An 8,719-nucleotide genomic window follows, 5' to 3' on the forward strand; every position below is an offset into this window, starting at 1 on the left:
TATTATTCTCAGGCATAGTTTTAGAAATTTTGTAATGTATTCTTTTCAAAACTAAGCGCACACATTTTCTGGCCATGGTTCAATTCCCGACGGGCGCTCGCTGAAGGGACGCTAAACCATATCATTTTCTCGTGCTTACTTTTAATGTGTGGGGGTTCCTGATTCGTACTTCCACTTTCCCATTCCACTAATTTCTTCATAGTCTAAATATTTCGTACTAAAAGTAAAACAGTGTATTCGTGATCCACCCCCACAAATATAAAATAAAAATGATTTTTCGAATCTTGTGTGAAAAATAAAATCTCACTGAACTTACCTCAAATTCAATGAACAAAAAGTCGGTGTAGTAAAGCTTCTTAAATAAAGACACTTTTCAAGAACAGACCTTCTCACACGATAGTTGAGAGCGGTGTAGGATTTGAAAAATGAAATTTAGATTTTTATTTAGGTCGCTGTGAAAACGACGTCACCGTCAACCAATCAGAAACGAGGAAATTTATAAAATGACATCACAACGAACCAATCAAAACGCTCGCTGCTTTTGTCATGAATCACGAACCAAAACGATGTGTAACAATCGATCGTGACGTCATTCACGTTTCTCAATAGTATCGCAATTCCGATGCCAATTCCCTTCTGCCAGGATCATGTCACTACCTGTCGTAACTGTGACGACATTTCATTTTCCTCATAGTCCGTAAGAAAATGTCAATGTTTGCTTTTTTCATGAATCATGCTGACACGTTCGTAGTAAAAAAAAAGTAATGCGATCCGCTGACGTTTGCATTTTCAATCATATGTGCTTCTATGTCGTCACACAAAGAAGTCTATCAGCATTTTATTTTAATCCACGAACGGGAGCGTTACACTGTCAGATTTATTTTCTTAAAGTATAAGTGTATCCTTTTCAAGGACCATGGTTCGAAACCCACCAAGCATGATTAAATCCGAATTCATTCATAGCTAAGCGATTAGGATACACATCTTTGGTTTGAAAGACCTGAGTTCGATTCCTGGAAGAAACATTTCTTAGGATTTTTCTAAAACTTGGTTTAAATTTCTAGTTCGAAAATTTTAAAAGTTTAGTTCGATAAAAAGTTTGATTTGAAAATTTTTAGATGTGATTTACATCTTTAGTTCGAAACTTTTGTTTTTAAAAAATGTTTTAGTTCGACAAAATTTTTTCAATTTTTTTTTAGTTCGAAATTTTTTTTTGGGTTCGAAAATTTTTTGTTTGAAACTTTTTTGTTTCAAAATTTTTAGTTCGAAAATTTTTTGTTTGAAAATTTTTAGTTTTGAAATTTTTTTAGTTCGAAAAAATTTTTAGTTTAAAATTTCTTGTACTCTGCGGAACCATTTCGAAAAGAATCGGAGCAGTTTCGGTAAGAAAAATCTGGCAACACTGTTTCCATTAATGAAGCGCTTACTGAGCAATAAATCGCTTAAACTCACAACAATGTGTTATAAGAAATCTACAAGCGACACCCCTCTTTCACCATTGTTACTTCCAGAGACATAGGCTACTAATTCAAGGACAAGATCTCCATCAAGGTAAGAATCATCTTATCTGTCAAAGAGAACGATAATATTTAATGTAAACTTCAGTACAATATCATGATACCCAAAAAGGGTTATTTAAGGAGGAGGTTGAACCCTCCATGGGAACTTTAAGGATAACCATAAAAGGGAACAAAATTCTAAAATACAGGTCTAGGGTGATCACCGACATATCGCTCTATATTTCACTCATGGGGTGTGTGGCGGGTCTAAGATCATGTGACCTCTGTCGGCCAATCAGAATCGAGGTACCAAAACACTCATCTTACTCGTAAAAAGGGAACGAATTTCAAAAGTCACAGGGCTTAAGATCACGTGACCTCTATCAACCAATCAGCATTGGGGTACCAAAAGGATTCATCTTACCCGTAAAAGGGAACGAATTTCAAATATCGCAGGGTCTAAGATCATGTGACATTTGTCAACCAATCATAAACACTCATCTTACCCGTAAAAGGGAACAAATTTCAAAAATCCCGGTCATAAAAGAGAATGAGGGATTTCCCCACAGGGTGACTCATGACGTCATACCACGTGACCTGAAAATTTGAATTTCCCGCGTGGGCGGGGCCTAACGTCACGTGACCTCTCTCAGCCAATCAGAATCGAGAAAATTTTTGCTGACTCGGCTGGACATAACGGGACCACTACTACTATAGCTAATAAATGATACTATTTTGGCACAAGTTGGAGTCTATGGAATCTTTAAAAGTCCCCATTGGGAGCAGGATGGCTCAGTGGTAGAGCGCTTATCTGTGGTGCGTGGGGTCCTTGGTTCGATCTCCAATCAAGTAAGTTTCTGGTTGACAGCATCACGTCCGTGGGTCTTGTTGGTGTACTCTCCTTTCCTCCCACATTCTCATGCCATCAATTATTCCGTCATTATTCACTTCATCTGTCTCCCTTAGCCTAAAGGAAATAATCGTAAGACGTTAAACTAAAAGATTTTAAAGAATTTAAAAAGTCTCCGTAGCTTTCCGTAGCCTCTGCATAAGAGTAGTTTTTTTACTGCAGAGATTACCTGTACCGTAAATAAATTGTGTAACATAGACATCGGATATTCAAAATGTAATGTATTCAGTATATCAACACGCATACATACGGTACATTAAAATAAGCAACAAACTTTTAATGATTGTTAATTTTAAAAGAAATAGGCATAGAGTGCATAGATATTATAACAAAATTAACATCATATTGTTTCTAAACAAAACACACTAGTTTCTTCTGTTGATCTTGAGCTCGCTGGTCTAATAGATAGTCGAGAGTCCATGAGGCTTCGGATTGATTTCCAATGGAAGAGCATTAATGGTACTACAGTAATGCAGAACCCACTGTAAGTGTAGGATCGTACTTCTACTATGTAGATAGCATATATGCGCCTTGTGGTTGGACAAAGCTCATGTGGTTGGAACCCAACTTTAAACTTTAGGTCCACGTCTTATGCTGCTGAACGGGACGTTAATCTCAATTTTATACAGGTTTGCAAGTAACCAAGTACTTAAATATAAACCAATTAACCAATCTTTCGTTGACGACTGAACAATAATTTTAATAAAAGGTACGGGGAATCGCACTAAACTTTGTTGCTGCAATTTCATAAACTGAACCATGTTATTTTATACTTATTTAATGAAAGATTTCCTTCTCAAATACGAACAAAATTATAACGCCATTCTGGAAAATTTCATCTGAAGGAATTTCACTCCCGAAAGCGAACTAGCCCTTGTGAATTTCTTCACAGGAAATGCCATGTATTAAGGTTAGTTTAAAGGGACAAGTTTTGCCGATAGATGTCACTACATTCTTCGTATCTCTCTCATGTATTTTTTACCTTTCACGAAAATTCACGATTTCTCTTACAAATTTCAACCTAGAGATTTCAAATTTTTAGAGCAGGAACTTCATAACCTATCAAAGACAACAATTCGTACCGATTTTTTTTATCTAGAATTATCTTCATGGTTGAAATGGCTTGTTTGTTGAAAAGGATATCCAAACCTTTAACAATATAGCTGTTTCAACAATGAAGAAAATTCTAAATAAGAAATCGGCACGGATTGTTGCCTTCGATAGGTTATGAAGTTCCTTCTCTAAAAATTTGAAGTCTGTACGTTAAAATTTGTAAGAGAAATCATCAATTTTCATTAAAGGTATTTCACAAAATTGTAAAAAAAAAAAAAAAAAAAAAAAAAAAAAAAAAAAAAGACAAAAAGAAAATAAGGAAAGTAAACAAAAAGAAACATAAATAAACTAACTTCCATGTTTAAACTACAAATAATGAATAGTTTCAGCGAAGGATTTACGAAAAATTATAGGATTTCCATACGAAGAATGGAAAGAATTAGTTGGGTCTAGCGGAAAACGAATGAGTGGGTGTTAGAAATGGTGGGGGAGAAAAGAACACTTTTAGATATTGTTAAGAAGAGAAAGAGAAACTAGTTGGGACATTGCCTACGAAGAAATTGTATCACGATGGACGTCCTAGAGGGTATGGTGGCGGGAAAGAGAGGGAGGGGACGAAGGAGACTACAATTAATGGATGATATAAAAACAGAAAGATCATATGCGAGGACGAAGAGGTTAGCTGAAGACCGTGGAGCATGTAAGCTTCTCAGCTGTTGCAAGTGACCTACGAATAAGGGCAAAATATCTATGATGATGATGATGATAAGGTTTTAATGAATTATTTATTTGTGTAATACGAATATATCCCGAGTCATTTTCTACAAAAAAAAAAAAAAAAAAAAAAACATCAGTGGTAAACTATCCCTCGAAGATTTTTTTTTTTTTTTCAGAATAAATGAACTATGGCATCTTATGAACATTTTAATGAAATATATATTTACAAAATATAAACATATTCCAGTTTTGAATCACTTTTGGGCAACTTGGTTCGAAAATGAATATCACTGTTAAGCTGAAAAAAAAACTCGTTTCATTTTTTGACAAACAATCGTCTTATATGGCCAGACTGCTCATGGAATATTTATTTATAAAACATGAAGAAAATCGGGGTCGTAATGGCTCAGTGGGGGATTGTTCAAGTCTGGTGTATGGAATATCTGGTTCAATCCCAGTTCGCGACAATTTGATATTTGTGATGAACAAACACCATGTGCGTGGGTTTTCTCGGGATTCTCCTGTTTCTTACCACTATCTTCCTTCCACCATTTCATTCATTTCTCATCATTACCGTCTCCTCCAGCCAATATGGCATAAACGTGGGATGTAAAATTGAAAAATGTCATTTCATTTCTTCAAAACTATCTGAGTGTATTTTGGCATCTGTGTGTGCGATTATCCAAGCAATATTACTCACAATCTTACTAACCTACTGTTCCTTTTGCTTTTAGGCTGAAATGGCAGCAACAACTTGGGCAATTTTCGTAGCCGTCTCGTTCATGTGTATAGCTGATATTATGTCACGTAAGTATTATATCAATTTCTTACATTTTCTAATTCAATATTAATTAAGCAAATAATGCTTTATGAATAATATTAACAATAAGAGTAATTTCGCAATTATCGTCAATGTCATGAATAAAGTGGTTCAATTGCAGACTGTTCATCAACGGCGCGAATGTTTGGGGTTCGGTTGCAACTTTCCCGAATTTAAGGTTTTTCATGACATCATGTTCTCGGGTTCTTCTTTTCGTTTCTTCTTACATTTTCATTCTACTGATTTTTCGATGGTGATTCACCGTCATTACTCACACGTTCCATTAGCCTAAAAGGAGTAACCGTTATATTAACTACACAGAGAAAAATCCGTTCTCCAGACAGCGGTATATTGTACAGATATACGGAATCCCCTTGCTTACTACAGAAATCACTACGCAGCATACTTTATGCGTATGCTACATAGGCACTGATGTTGGATGTTACATCATGCCGTTGCAGGATGTCTGATATCTAACAGTCTTCCTTATATTACATACATATATGTATGTTACCTTCGTCAGCTATATGTTATATACGTTCATTTGTATGTGAGATCCTGACCGCCTACATTGTTTCATATGGAAAGTACGTACAGATGGAACACTTATACAGAAAGAATTATAAAACATGCGTTTTCAGTTATACGTTTGCTATACGTTAAGTCTAAAACCTACAGGATTTACAAATGTAACATACGATTTTACGTACGCCACATACATTTTTCTCAGTGTATTTCAGTACATTTTAAGATGAAATAAGACTAAAATGTATCCAAAATATTGAGTTGATTTTGAGTTTAACGTCCCTTTCAGCAGCGAGGCTATATGAGACTGGACCCACTGAATAACGTGTAATCCGAACAAAATGAGCTCCCGCTGGGCATCGCACCCAGGTGTCCCACGTCAAAGTGCCTGAGCTAATAACTTAGCCACGAAGGAGCTTCCAAAATATTGAGTAACTAATCTATTTTCTTTAATGTTTGATTGTCAGGAAAGTCTTATCAAAATATTGATTATCTTCTTTGATAGCAAAGTCATTGTAAATTCTAAATAATGTATATTCACCATGAGTGACGTACGGGGAAGTTCGTAAAGTGGGGTGGGTGGTTCAGGCTCCCAAGTTCAGAAGTTTATATACATATTTGAAAATAGCAAGAAACTCATGTTTATTTCAGCATCACACTGGGCCACAATGTGTTCAAATTTGTTTGATTTAAATCCATTGTACGCATCTGAATACAGGTGTTTTCAGAAAGAAGAAAGTGTCCAGGATTATTTTTGAACAAAGCTGTACTTCCTTTGTATCCACGATGACACACCTCCTAATTTTACGTATTATTCTTTCAGAGGAGAGGACATCTTGTCTCGACCCTTGCTTCTACAACCCTTGCAGACGTGGAGAAACTTGTGTTCAACGACCGGTTATACCCTGCAACAGACCTATCTGCTGCCCAGATCCAGTATGCATAAGAACAGGGTCACAACCTGGAGGTAAGAATCTTTGAGCAGCATAAAAAGTGTAGTAACTTTTTAGTGTATATATGTTAAGAAAAAAGGATTCTATTTAATGTTTAATCTTGTTTCCGAATATTCATTTCGGTCAAACATCGCTGAAGTAAACTCATTGGTATTTAAGAATGCTGACAAGTGGAGCAGGGAAAGTGTCTTGATACGAGGAATATGTATATAATTTTCATGTATTCTGTAAGCAATGTTTAAATTAATAATTATTAGACTTTAGTTTTCTATGAGGTCACTTGGGCCTCAAGCCCATCAAAAATGTATTGGGACACGCCGAGTATTTACTATCTTCCAACACTATAGTCTTTCCGGCTAATTTGAAATAGCCTATAGGAAAACTACGAACAAACGATGTCCTATTTTAGATATGTACGATATAGTATATAAAACAGTTTTGGACAAGCAGAGGTGCATGTACAGTCACGAACATTAATAAATGGAGGTTTGAGCCATATGAAATAATGGCGTCAGCCTCCATTTATTAATGTTTGTGACTGTACCAATATCTATTACTACGATTTCTTACTACAATCATCGCTATAATTACTTATGAATAAGTAGATACAAACTTTCACGCTATCGCGTACTACATAAAGGAGAAAACGTTATTCAACATCACATTATTTAAACGTTTTTTCCTAAATTAACCTGTCGTGTTTGTATTAAGTATTCGACAAATTGACAGTATTTCAATTGATACATGCAATGTTACACTTGTTCTTTTCAAATTTTCAGCAAAGCCTGGCTTTTGCCCACGAGTGTTACCTGGACAAGTTGGAACATGCGTTGAGAGATGTACCTCAGACAGGAGTTGCCCCGGTATTCAGAAGTGCTGCAGCAATGGATGTGGACGTGTCTGCAGAAATCCCATATATGTTTAAGGTTAGTGCATTTCGTACATTAGGTACGAAAGCAATATTTCGTGTAGTGTTTACGTATCATAAAACAAGGTGTTAATAAGTGAGTCTATGTAAATGAGAGTGTATAATTACCATTATTAAGAAAGACGGTTTTATTTTAGCGCCTCTTTCATCAGCAATGCTATATGAGACTTGAACCTACAGCTTAACAAGGGAGCCACACTACATGAGCTCCCGTTGGGAATCGAATCCCAGGCGTGTACGCTATCCGCTTAGCCCCGATGGAGTAACACTATCTCTTTACTGATGATTGAAGAATTTAGTTAATAACAGGTGTCATAACCTTTAGTATGAGATTTTGTGTCATTTAGCGGAATGTGCAACTGTCTTATTGTTTTAAACTACATTATCACTGACAACTTCACACATTTATTTTACCACTGTAAATATTTCCTGATCTTCAGTGCATCTTCATGGGAGACTGATTTTCTCCTGTTTAAAAATCAAGAATAATAAAAGTCATATATAATACATTGTTAGCTAGGCTCAAAAACCTATCTGTATACAGAGGATCATAGACACCTGACAAATTTTCGTTATAAATTCCTGAAATAGAAATGAACACTTTGTTCGCCGCCTAATCGGGAGGTCTGCCAAGTACATATGAGCCATGCTAATCGAATCATATCTTAAAGAACTTGAGAAGCCAAAGTCAAATGGATTAAACTGTGCTAGAACTTGGTTATAAACTTTGACAAAAGTTATACATGAAAATTTACCGGACATAGAAGATGCATATTTTTGTTAAGTTGCACTTTAAAATGAATTAAATAATCTAATAAAATAGACTCAAATATGATATTAGCGGAATAGGGAACCATTTCTTGTAAATTATGTTAATATTTTGAGAATGAACGTGTCTTGGTGAAGATATCTTGATTTGACATGTAATAATGTAACAATACGATACTGTTACTAATCGGTGTGTTTTTCTTAATTTTACAGAGAATGGTTGGAATCATTATTATAGTTCATGAGAATTAAGAAGATACCATTAGCAGGAAACAAACAAAGACAAGAAATATGGCTGATGATTATTTTTTGCTTTTAGAGGCTTTGCACCATTGTGAAACATTGTGAAACTTGTTGTCAAATAAAAAATTGAAAATTAATATAAAGAATATATTTATGATTTAATGTATAAAATATTACAAACAAAAAAACACATCCTACAGTCATTCTGTTTATTTACGTAGTATCGATAGTATCGAGAACACCAATTTAATCGCAAGGTGCGAGAAGCATGGCGAGGATGATTCCAAGAAGTCAATTATAAAA

This window comes from Thermobia domestica, chromosome 8 (assembly GCF_964235325.1).
Source record: "Thermobia domestica chromosome 8, izTheDome1.hap1.1, whole genome shotgun sequence".
Lineage (NCBI taxonomy): Eukaryota > Metazoa > Arthropoda > Insecta > Zygentoma > Lepismatidae > Thermobia > Thermobia domestica.